At 40.7% G+C, this 12,981-nt stretch overlaps 1 pseudogene across 1 annotated transcript; it reads right to left on the bottom strand.

Moving 5' to 3' along the window:
- Positions 1–1,090: 1,090 nt before the first annotated feature.
- On the bottom strand, positions 1,091–2,544 carry LOC309810455 (S100P-binding protein-like; annotated as a pseudogene). The gene has a single exon. The product of its transcript is annotated as a S100P-binding protein-like (transcript).
- Between the last annotated feature and the right edge of the window lie 10,437 nt (positions 2,545–12,981).

Genomic DNA, 12,981 nt, shown 5'->3' on the forward strand with positions numbered 1-12,981 from the left:
CTCATACTTGAAGTTGGGGTTCAGCAGATGAAACTGAAGACCAAATGACACCTCTCAATAGCACTGCTTTCTGACCTGTCCTAGAGTCAAGACTCTGGGTAGGTGGTTCTTCAATAAAGAGTACAGTAAGGCTTTTCTTAAGAGGCATATCTATGTCTAACAGGATACAGGAATATGCTGGTAGAGCCCTAAGGTCACTGAGGAATAAAGAAGGAAAATCCTTGAAGAAAGGCAGAGAAGGCAAACAGTCACAAGACTGCAAATCAACAGGGGTTGATAGTCATCAACAGGGGTTGTTAGTCAACAGGGGTTGTTATTGCTATTCTTCTATTAGAGTTAAGATGTAGAAGATTTGTAAACACTATTGTGCAAAATAAATTTAATGAAGAATGAAAAAAAAGCCAAAAAATAAAGGCAGCTAGTAGGTACAAAAAGAAGAGAAGATTTACACTTTTAATTTGTCCTTTCAACTACTTCAGATGTCCTGGATTACCAACTTTTAAAATACTGACAGGTATTCGGAGAGTCAAATAAAAAAAGTAAGAGGGGTTGCTAAAAGTGGCTTGTATCCATTTATAAGTCACCAGCAATAATTAACACTGGCTTGCAGCCTGATAAAGAATCTCTTCCTCATAGGAGATTAAAAGATGATTTCTTTTGGGCACCAGAAGTAGACTTCACCTCTGCACAGAGGTGGATGTTTTGCTTGAGCCTGGGTGTTTTGACTTAATGCTGACTTTCAGGGGGCAGCCACCTTCAATTTAAATTAAAAAATTAAAACTGGGCTTCCCTGGTGGCGCAGTGGTTGGGGGTCCGCCTGCCGATGCGGGGGGCGCGGGTTCTTGCCCCGGTCCGGGGGGATCCCGCATGCCGCGGAGTGGCTGTGCCCGTGGGCCGTGGCCGCTGGGCCTGTGCGTCCGGAGCCTGTGCTCCGCAGCGGAGGGGTGGGGGCACGGCAGTGAGAGGCCTGCGTACCACAAAGAAAAAAAAAAAAAACTGTATCAACTCAACACTGCTTAAATGCATAGACACACACAAACAGGAAGGACCTTATACAAAAAATTTCAAGTCAGCAATGGGCATTTCCAAAAGGTGACAAATTCTTTAAATGAAAATATTGTGAAAAATAAAATTTAAAATCTACAAAGCACAAAACAGCAGAAGATGAGATGCTGCTCTGGACAGGACCCTGGATAGGGACCTTCATTGCTGATGGGAGGAGACAAATGGACTGTACAGGAAATCTGGTAGACGCTGGAACCGATGGTGGCTTCGCATGTTCCCATCAACCCACTGAGTCAGACTGTATCTTTGCAGAGATTTCTGTTGGAACCGGGCGTAGTTTCACCTGGTGAGGTCCGAAGGATGCTACCATTTTGGGTTCTGCATGTGATAAATGTGATCCATCAAGGCACACAGCTCCCCCAAGGTACATTGGTTAGAGTCCACTGGGTCTTCTATATGAGCAATGACATTCCTGAGATAACTTTGCTTCTGCTTTTCTAGATCTGATGGTGAAAACGTCAGAATATTAGTCTTTGTTTTGGTTTGCAGAACAGGAATGACTTTGCCTAGTCTTTTTTCATGGAACTTCAGATTCCCAGAATCCTTGTCAAGAACATCTTTGTTTGATGAACTGGAAACAACTGGAAACCTCATCTCAAAACTTGATTTATGTGATCCATTTCTCCAGGATGATCCCGTATTAGAAGGAGTCTCTGAATGGTTCAGTATCTGAGAGGTTACAGGTGTAGGTTTCTTACTGTTAGACATATTTTTATCAGAGACAGTTTGTTGAAACTTACTGTTTGAAGAAGGGAGTAGGGGCCCATCATAGGCAGAATTATTGGGGCTGATCCATTCAGATTCTGTGAAAACTGTGCTCTCATTTAGGCTAAGACCATCTTCTCTCATCTCTTCTCCAAGGGAGGAGGGTTTTTCAGTAACTTCGGATGTATCAGTCTTGTCCTTATCAAGTGCAACATCACAAACTGTTGGATCAAATGGTGCAACTGTAACTTTTATAAGATTCTTTTCTAGTGCAAAGCGTCTGTTCAATGGTTTAGTAGGAGTTGGTCCATGACCAACTGATGTATTTAGTTGAGGTAGTTTGAAGAGGCCAGAGGTCTCACCTTCTGGTCCCAAGCTGTACAATGAATTTTTCTCTTGGGGAGTATCAAGTGGAATTTGACTCCCTTTCCCTCCCTTCTCAACATTCCTGCTGTCATCGTTAGACAAGCCTCCTCCCCAAGAAAAGTGCTCATTTGACAGGTCATCATCCTTCAAGAGCTCCTGAATCTCTTCCTCCGTGAAAATGAAAGGGCCATCATCTTTTCCAACGGACAGCTCCAGCAAGGAGTCATCCATCCATCCTCATCCAAGGAATCCCAAGAAAATGGGTCACTGTCTTTAGGCAAGAGAGAGGTACCAGAAGACTGTTCAGAGGGCACTAGTGAGCACATCATACTGTGTGGAGCTGCTGGTGTGATCTCTGCCTTTGCCACGAGACCAAATGGAAAAAGCGTTCAGCTCCTGCTAGCTGTTCCTTTCAGTAGACTTTCAAAATGGTTGACTCCCACCTTCGAGGTCTGTGGTTGTCAAGCACAAGTATCACAGGCACTGGGGCTTAGCAGCCACATTTCTGAAAGAGAAGCTCTTTCTGAGCCACTACCCCTACTCTCCAACTCCTTCCAAAAGGTCTAGTACTGGGAGTTCCCAGGCAGTCCAGTGGTTAGGATTCCACACTTCCACTGCAGGGGGCACAGGATCCCAAATGCTCACTGGAAGAAAAACATCATTACTTGCAAACTTTACTGTGAACACAAAAGACCACTATTCTTCATAACCACTGAAAGCATCAATTCCTATGCCACATGACATCCACAGGCACAGAGCTGGCTCTTCTGAGCTTCTCTCATAGAATGTTCCAATAGGTCAGATTATTTTGAAGCAAATCCCAGGAATCACATCATTTCATCTCCAGAAGCTGGGCCGAAGCCTAGGCGAACGACTGCACCTCACTCCGCCCCCTGCGTCATTTTATCCTCTCATTGTGATTTTGATTTGCAGTTGCCTCATGGCTAATGCTGTTGAGCATCTTTTAACGTGCTTATTGGCCATTACTATATCTTCTTTGGAGAATTATGTATTCAGATTCTTTGCCTATTTTTAAATTGGGTTATATTTGTCTTTATTTATTGAGTTGTAATAGCTCGTTTTGTAGTCTAGATACAAGTCCCTATCAGATGTATGATTTACAAAAATTTTCTCACATTCTATGGGTTGCTTTTTCATTTTCTTGATAGTGTCCTTTGAAGTAGAAAAGTTTTAAATTTTGATTAAGTCCTATTTATCTACTTTTCTATTGCTTGTGCTTTAGGTGTTACATATAAGAAACCATTTTCTAATCCAAGATCATGAAGATTTACACCTATGTAAGTCTATATTAATAGGGTTTTCACCAATGTAAATCCTTTTGCTCCCTCCAGTGACTGTTAAGGTAGCTGGTTTTCACCATAAACGCATGTGGCTAGTTTTCAAAGCTACTGCAGAGGGAGGATGGGGAGCAGAGTAAGTTAAAACACCACTAAGCTTGCTGTTCTTATCAAGATACGGCTGCTTTTTCTTTTTAAAAAAAGAAAAAAAATTATTTATTTGGTTGCGCTGGGTGGGCTCTTTAGTTGTAGGAAGTCCCTACAGTGGCTTTTCTTTAATAAATCCTCCATGGGACTTCCCTGGTGGTGCAGTGGTTAAGAATCCACCTGCCAATGCAGGGGACACGGGTTCAAGCCCTGGTCCAGGAAGATCCCACATGCCATGGAGCAACTAAGTCCGTGCGCCACAACTACTGAGCCTGCGCTCTACAGCCTGCAAGCCACAACTACTGAGCCCACGTGCCACAATTACTGATGCCCATGCGCCTAGAGCCTGTGCTCCCAACAAAAGAAGCCACCGCAATGAGAAGCCCGCGCACCGCAACAAAGAGTAGCCCCCGCTCAACACAACTAGAGAAAGCCCACGTGCAGCAACGAAGACCCAATGCTGCCAAAAAATAAATAACTAAACTTAAATAATAAATAAATAAATGCTCCATGGATTGCTGACAGGCTTTGGTTAATTTTCAGAGTTCTGAAAAAATTGATTCTGACATTTTTGAGATCTGTTTTCTTGGTTTTTTATTTATTTATTTTTTTGCAGTACGAGGGCCTCTCACTGTTGTGGCCTCTCCCGTTGCAGAGCACGGGCTCCGGACGCACAGGCTCAGTGGCCATGGCTCACGGGCCCAGCCGCTCCGCGGCATGTGGGGTCTTCCCGGACCGGGGCATGAACCCATGTCCCCTGAATCGGCAGGCAGACTCTCAACCACTGTGCCACCAGGGAAGCCCTTCTTATTATTTTTGAGGGGAGAATTTTAGGAACTTTTGACTGCCATTTTCACTGACATCACTCAATATATTTAGTTTTATATCTACCATCTTGCTATATGTTTTCTATTTGTCTCATCTGTTTTGTGTTTATTCTCTTGATCTGTCTTAATTTTACCAATCATTTTTCTTTTTTCTATTAATTTTATTGCTATTCTTTTAGAGATTACATTAGAAATCACAATATACATATAGCAAATATGCAAGAGCTAAAACTCCTTAATGTGTGTTCTCTCCTCTTCACTTGTTGTGTTATCATGCATTTAATTCTATATTTAAACTGGCTAACTTTATAATTGTTGCTTTTAAAGTCAATATATATGCACATATATACAATCATTTCTCCCAGTGTTCTTCATTCCCTCCTGCATTTCTATCTTTCCGTCTCGAATTATTTTCCTCCTGCCTAAAGAATTCCCTTTAATATTTATTTTAATCCAAATTTTCTCTTGACGAATTTTCTGTTATATTTGACCAAAAATAGCTTGGCCCTAAGAAATTCATTTTAATAATGTTAGCACATTACTCTTACATGCTTCTACGGTGACCACTTAATTTTTCTTGGCTCTCCCAAAACTGAAATGGTTCAAGAGTCACATCTCTCCTCAGAGGAGTTTGTCAATACTTAAATTCAGTTGGCTTGGTTACCTTGCAACCACGGCTCTCTAATGGTTTCAAAAAGCCATGGTTTTTGGGCTTCCCTGGTGGTGCAGTGGTTGAGAGTCCGCCTGCCGATGTAGGGGACACGGGTTCATGCCCCGGTCTGGGAAGATTCCTACATTCCGCAGAGCGGCTGGGCCCGTGAGCCATGGCCGCTGAACCTGAGCCATGGCCACTGAACCTGCGCTCCCCGAGCCTGTGCTCCGCAACGTGACAGGCCCACGTACCACCAAAAAAAAAAAAAAGCTATGACTTTCGAAATTTTTTCCCCTGGAGTTTGGATTTAAGAAGGGGGCAATGTTCTTATGTGGTTTTCTTCATCCTAAATAGAAGCAGAACTCCTAGTTTCTATGTATATCATTCCTGGAATGCTTTTCCATCTCTTTGCTTAAAAAATTATAATAATATTGGCTTTGGGCCAGTGTTTCCTGCAAGAACCAAAAAGCAGGATGACTTAGCTGAAGTTTTCTTCCTTCGTTTTGAGGACCTTAGTTTCTTTTAAGTTTCTTCTCAGTCTCCCATATGGTGGTGGCTGCTTAAGGTCCTAAATATAGCCTATTAACAGAACAATGTCTCCTCCTTTAGGTCTCTTCTGGGTAACTAAACTCCATCCTACTTTTCCTTGTCTTAAGCAAATTATTTTTTTATAGTTTGTAACTGGAGCCTTGTGTAAACCTTAATGTCCTCACTTTGCAACTTTGTGCCCTCTGTCGAATTCTCACTCTATTAAATTTTGTGTTCTTGCTGATAGTCTCTCAGAAAATAATCTTGTCATATCCCTAGGCAATGGCTCTGCTTGTGGATGAATGTGGCTACTTTCACTTCTCCACATTATTCTCTTTCCACTAGCCTCAACTATGGCAACACTCTTCTTTCCTTCATTAAATCTTTAACCTCAACCTAAACACAGAAGAGGTGATTAAGCCTCCTCAAAGTCAGACTGGCACAATGCTTTCACCACCAGTTACTACAGCTTTTCGACAGTTAGGTACATGAGTTTGTTTCTAACTATCCCCCCATCTTTTATAGCAGTGATCCCCAACCTTTTTGGCACCAGGGACTTGTTTTGTGGAAGACAATTTTTCCACGGACGGAGGCAGGGGGATGGTTCAGGTGGTAATGGGAGCGATGGGGAGCAACGGAGAGCAGCAGATGAAACTTCACTTGCTCGCCAGCCACTCACCTCCTGCAATGCGGCCCAGTTCCTAACATGTCCTCGGCCCAGTCCTCAGCTTGGCTACCGGTCCTCGGCTTGGCGGGGGGACCCCTGCTTTATAGAACACATACCCAAAAGCATACTAGCTAGCATGCATGTGTTATTTTCCACATTTCAAAGTTTGGCTTCTTACAGAAATTAGCGTTCTCACTTCTTTTGAAATTTATCTGAACATAATCTTGCTCAGTGTACCAATATTGTCAGGAATATTAATTTTTTGTTTGTTTTGTTTTGTTTTTGGTAGACAGGGGTAGCCATCAATAGTTTCAGGTGAGTGAGGTTTAGTTACATTCCCCCACAACCTCACTCTATCAATGAAGCACTTGCTTGGACAATTCTTACACACACACACACAGTTATGTAATATGTTCTGTAAGTGCAATGAAGTCCCAGCTCTGTCATTTCTTAGTATTCTAACCACACCTTTCAGGAAAGATACACTGGAGGCAAATGTGACAATATACTAGAGGCAAGATCCAGTTAACCTTATAGTCTATTTCAGGCAACCAGAATCTTCCAAATCCTTAGCTGGACAAATGACAATTTAGGGATTGAGCCTGGAGAGTCATCCTTAACAGAACAGGCTATGCGGCTGGATGGAATTTTTTCTTTAATTGTAGTAAAGCACTCATAAAATTTACCATCGTGACCATTTTTAAGTGGCATTAAATACATTCACACTGTTGTGCAACAATCACCACCATTTACCTCAATAACTTTTCATCATCCCAAATTGAAACCCCAAACCCATTAAACCATAACTCTCCCTTTGCCCTTCTCCTCAACCTTTGTAACCACATACTACTTTCTGTCTCTAGGTATCTCACAGAAGTGGAATCATACAATATTTGTCTTTTTATGTCAGGCTTATTTCATTAAGCATAATGTCTTCAAAGTTCATCTATGTTGTAGTGTGTATCAGAATTTCATTCGTTTTTAAGCTTGAATAATATTCCATTGTGTATATATACACCATATTTTGTTTATCCATTTATCTGTCAATGGACACTTGAGTTGCTTCCATTTTTTGTTTTTTGTGAATAACGCTGCTATAAACATGGGTGTACAAACGTCTGTTCAAGTCCCAACTTTCAGTTCTTTTGGATATGTATCCAGAAGTGAAACTGTTGGATCATATGGTAATTCTATGTTTAATGTTTTTGAGAAGTCACCATACTGTTTTCCAAAATGGCTGCACCATTTTACATTCCCACCAGAAGGGCACAAGAGTGCACTTATCCTGGTACGACTTGTTATTTTCTGTATTTTTGATAATAGCCATTCTAATCGATATGAAGTGGTATATCATTGTGAACTTGATTTGCATTTACCCAATGATTAGCGATGTTGAGCATTTTTTTCATATGCTTATTGGCTATTTGTATATCTTCTTTAAAGAAGTGTCTATTTGAGTCTTTTGCTTATTTTTTAAATTGGATTTTTGGATAAAATTTGTATATTCAGGAGTAGCTCTGAAATATTTTAGCCAGTACAATATATATATAAAATGTCACTAATATCTTCAATTAAAAACCCTTTTCTAACAACTAGCATTTTATTCTATATTTACATATTATAATTTTACCAATGAAAACACATTTCTAACATTCACTATGCAAATTTGCAAAGCCTCTGGTATCTAGCTTTTAGTAGCTGCCTCTGATATGACCTTCCCGAGTCAAATTCTAGCTGACCATCCTGAGAGTTATATTCCATATTATGGCAATTGCCCACACATATACTAACACATAATATCACACTGCTATATTGAAAAAAATTTAATTTAAATTAAATCACACGCACCATAGCAAAAAGCTCTATATCTGGTTCTGTGGCTATGGTGCTGACCTGTCTCTCCTTCACCTACCATGCCCAGTCACATTTGCTACCTATTCTGTTTCTTGAACGAGCTGATTTGCCCATTCCTAACCCAGGGTCTTTGTACTTGCTGTTCCTTCTGCCTAGAACACTCTTCCTTTTGATTCTCTCATGGACTTATCCTTCTCAGTATCCAGGTCTCAGCTCAAACGTTACCTCCTTAACGAAGCCTTCCCTGACCTCCAAATTAAAAGTAGCTCCTTTCTCCCGACTCTTTCTTAATCAAACTGCCCTGCTTATCTTAAACTTAAGTTTATGTGTTTATTAGCTCCATGAAAAGAAAGATTTTTTATTTGCAACTTTGTACCCAGTACCAAGATGAGTGCTTTGGCATATAGTAAGAGCTCAATATATACATATATTTTATATTCAAGTGAATGAATGAATTAATGAATACCTAGAGTGTGACATGTGTTAGAACAGAGATAAAAAGAAAGCACTGGGCTTCCCTGGTGGCGCAGTGGTTGAGAGTCCGCCTGCCAATGCAGGGGACACGGGTTCACGCCCCGGTCCGGGAGGATCCCACATGCCGCGGAGCGGATGGGCCCGTGAGCCATGGCCGCTGAGCCTGCGCGTCCAGAGCCTGTGCTCCGCAGTGGAAAAGGTCACAACAGTGAGAGGCCCGCGTACCGCAAAAAAAAAAAAAAAAAGAAAGCACTATGAGAACACAGAGCAGGAATACCTAAATCATAATGCCAGGACAGGCTGCCTGGGGTAGGTGAGAATTGTGCTGAAACAACTATCCTGATAAGAAGTAGATCAGTCATCATGGGCTGCCATAACAAAATACCAAAGATTGGGTGTAACAATAGAAATTTATTTCTCACAGTTCTGGAGGCCGGGAAGTCCAAGATCAAGATGCTGGCTGATCTGGTTCCTGGTGAGAGCTCTCCTCCTAGCTTGCAGACAGCTGCCTTCCACTGTGTCCGCATATAATGGAGAGAGCAAGAAGATGACATATCTTCATCTTCTATTATAAGGACATCAGCCCTATCAGATTAGGGCCCCACCCTTATGATCTTATTTAACTATTATTACCTCCTCACAGGCCTCATCTCCAAATACAGTCACAATGGGGGGATGGGGCTTCAACATAAGAATTTTGGGGGCACATAAACATTCATTCTATAACAGAAGCTATATAAAGAAGGGCAGGCATTGTTAGGAGACATTCCTCCATTGGTCTCTCATGCTCCTATGCATTTTGCTGGACATGCCAAGAATGAGGGCACTTCTGGGCGTGGTGCTAAGCCAGTGAAATGAGGGCCGCACCCCAGCACAGACTTAGCTTCCTCAGGACCAAACACCTAGTGGCAGGTGAGGAAAGGGCAGAATTTCCTTCCTTTTTAAGACTGAAAAATATTCCATTGTATCTATATGCCACATTTTGCTTATCCATTAATCCATTGATGGACATATGAGATGCTTCCATGTTTTAGTTATGGCGAATAATGCTGGTGTGAACAATGGGAAACGACTTCTCTCTGTGTAATCATGTATAGTGGCCATCTCTGCTAAGGGCAGGGAAATCTGTGTAAATTTAGCCAGAAATGTTTAAGAAATATCATTTAAGAAAATGTTTCTCTTCCATTGTCCCAGAGTTGAGAAATGTTTGTCCTTGGAGAGAGAGAGAGAGAGAGAGGGAGAGAGAGAGTGTGTGTGTGTGTGTTTGGTCCAGTAAGTTACTAGAAAACTACAGGAGGAATGAAGGTGTACATTTCATTTCTCACTGGTGTAGAGACTTGAGGGGCCTAGACTCGAGGTGCCAAATGGGATGGTTTTGCTTAACTGCCTCTTACTGAAAAACTCAGACTTAGGGAAACATATTGGAGAACTGTGTCCTGTCTCCTGTGAATTGTGTCCTCCATCCTCTGCAGCGGGGATGGAGTTTGTGTGTGAGTTGGGCTGTGATTCCTAGGGTAGAACATATCTCTGTGGGTATGGGTTAGAGTCCTCCTAAATGGAGATTTTTTTTTTTTACAATAGGGATTAAAGAAAGCTCCTTCACAGAGTAGTAACAGAGAAGTAAATTTAAACACAACCAGATACTGTTCTGTGTCCATGAAGGGGACCCCCAGTCCCCATGAAATGTTTGTTTTGTTCTTTTCTTTTGACTCTAGAAATAGTCATATTTAAGCATCTGGTTTTAGTTTTTCTCTTGGGTACTAAAATTTATTTTGTTACCTATAATCCTTCAATAAAGCTGTAAAGGCAAGGTCATATGTCGATAGTGTGGTTTTGGGTATTTTAAGGGGAACACACTTTCTGTCAGAGAGCATCATCTTACTAAGGAATTATGGGAAAGTGAGCAGAGGCTCAAGGCCGAGCAAAGAGGGGAAGAGCTCTTTGGAAAAATGGCTGCAATCTATACTGATTCAGGAGTCAACTTAATATAATCCTCCTCCCCCTCCCAAATATATAAGGGGAAGATTACAAAAAGGGAAGAAAACTTTTAAGAAATGATCCTAGCTTATTTTCAGTCAAGCATCTTATTACTTAAATAAACATTAAAAATATTTAAACAAAGAAACTCTGACTTTGATCACAGATGCTTTGTTTATCAATCACCCAGCATTTCAGTACATTCTTAGACCACAATAAGGAACCAAGTTTAATTTCAATATTAAAAGAGTGGTCTGATGAGAAGTATGTGCAACATAGGAAAAAGTTGAATTACCATACTCAATTAATAAGATAATAGTAGGGTTGAATCCATGGTGAAGCAACAATCTCCCTTTTCATTTTATGATGTGCTTCTGAAACATCACCTTGGAAAACCCATATTAAAATAACAACAACAACAAATAAATAAATAAAATAACAAAAACTATGGTTATACAATGGAACTACCTTGAAGTTTTAATGAATAACAGGTTTTGATTTTAAATTATTTCACAGGAGGGTAGTACTGGTGATATGCAACTGGTTCCACAGAGAACAAAAATTGAAAACGCCACATATCATACTCTAGGTCAGCAGTTTTCAAACTTCTTGGTCTCAGGACTCCTTCACAAACTTAAAAATTAAGAACTCTAGGGCTTCCCTGGTGGCGCAGTGGTTGCGAGTCCGCCTGCCGATGCAGGGGATACGGGTTCGTGCTCCCGGTCTGGGAGGATCCCACATGCCGCGGAGCGGCTGGGCCCGTGAGTCATGGCTGCTGAGCCTGCGCGTCCGGAGCCTGTGCTCCGCAACGGGAGAGGCCACAACAGTGAGAGACCCGCGTACCGCAAAAAAAAAAAAAAAAAAATTAAGAACTCTAAAGAACTTTTTAAAAAGTGGGTTATATCTATAAATATTTATAGTAGTAAAAATTAAAGTGGAGAAATGAAAATGTTTATTAATTTATTAAAAATAACAATCCCATGTTAATGCATTTTTATGAACACAGTTATATTTTCAAAAACAAAAAAGAGAGGTGGCATTGTTTTAGATTTTTGCAAATCTGTTTAATGCCTGGCTTAATGTAAGACAGCTGAATTCTCATGTGCTCTCAATCTACTGTGCTAACTATATTGTTTTGATTGAAGTACATTAAAATAACCTGGCTTCACACAGATGTAGAGCTGGAAAAGGGAGGAATATTTTAGTAACTTTTTCAGATAATTATAGATATTCTTCACAAGTGGTAGTATCTTAAAAGTTAGTTGCATGTAGAGTCTGAAACTGTATCAATGAACTTTTTGTATTCTGTTATATGAAAATCTATTGGTCTAAGTTGTACTTTGAATGGATGTTTCACTCACACATGATCTTGTAACATCACGCATTGTACCTCTGAATATACTGGCTCTTAATTATGCAAAGATTCAATATGCTGACACATTTTATTATACAAACTCCACTTGTTACTAAATTTTCTCTGTAGAAAAGTCTCAAGAATTGGTAAGTTGTCAAGTCCATAGTGGTAGATATGTTTTCTAAAATTCTTAATTTTTATTTGAAAGCTTTAATTTTATCATTGACAACAAATACTGCCAGTGGTTTTCTTTTAAAGGAGAGGCTGACTTCATTTTCAAAGACAACATCTGTCAAATACCCAAATCTGAAAGATCAAAGTTTGTCACTTGTTCTTTCAAGCAAAAATGCCATTCTGTGAAAAAAGCAGTTAAAATATATGTACTCAATGGCTGACCTTTAAAAAAATTAATGCTTACAATTTCATCAAGGACCTTCTTAAGCGAAGCAGGCAATTTTTTTCTACTGCAAGTGCATGGCAGTGAAGAATAATGACTACTAGAGTTTGGTGCCACTTGCCATTGATTTGTGCTAAGGTCCCAGAAGTTTTATTTACTATTGATTTGACACCATCACTGCAAATTCCAGCAGTAAAAAAGCAAATAATGGTATTATTATAAAGGGCTTTGATTTTGCAAACACCCCCTGGAGTCCTGGGGATCCCCAGAAGGCCATGAACCACACTTTGTGAACTGCTATGTATTAGAATAAATGCAGAATATAAAAACGATTAAAAGACACAATCCCTATTCTCAAGTTCATCTTGTAACAGAGGAAACCGACTGGAGACGACTGCAACACAGCTTTAGTGATGGAAGAAATGTCAGCAGTGTGGAGGATAGATCAAAGGCAAGCACGGAAGCAGAGACCAGGTAGCATACTACTGCAGTAATGCAGACAAGCAATGATGAGGGCCTGACCTAGGGCAGTGGCAAGAATGGAGAAACTTTTAAGGTGGTGGAATTACAGGACTCGGTGTCTGATTTGATGTGAGGCACAGCGGAGAAGGGGTAGTTTGGTGGACAGTGGTGCCCTTCCTACAGAGGCGTTACAGGAGGAGAAGGCTGG

The sequence above is a fragment of the Mesoplodon mirus genome (assembly GCF_964341445.2).
Source record: "Mesoplodon mirus genome assembly, chromosome: 9".
Taxonomy (NCBI): Eukaryota; Metazoa; Chordata; class Mammalia; order Artiodactyla; family Ziphiidae; genus Mesoplodon; species Mesoplodon mirus.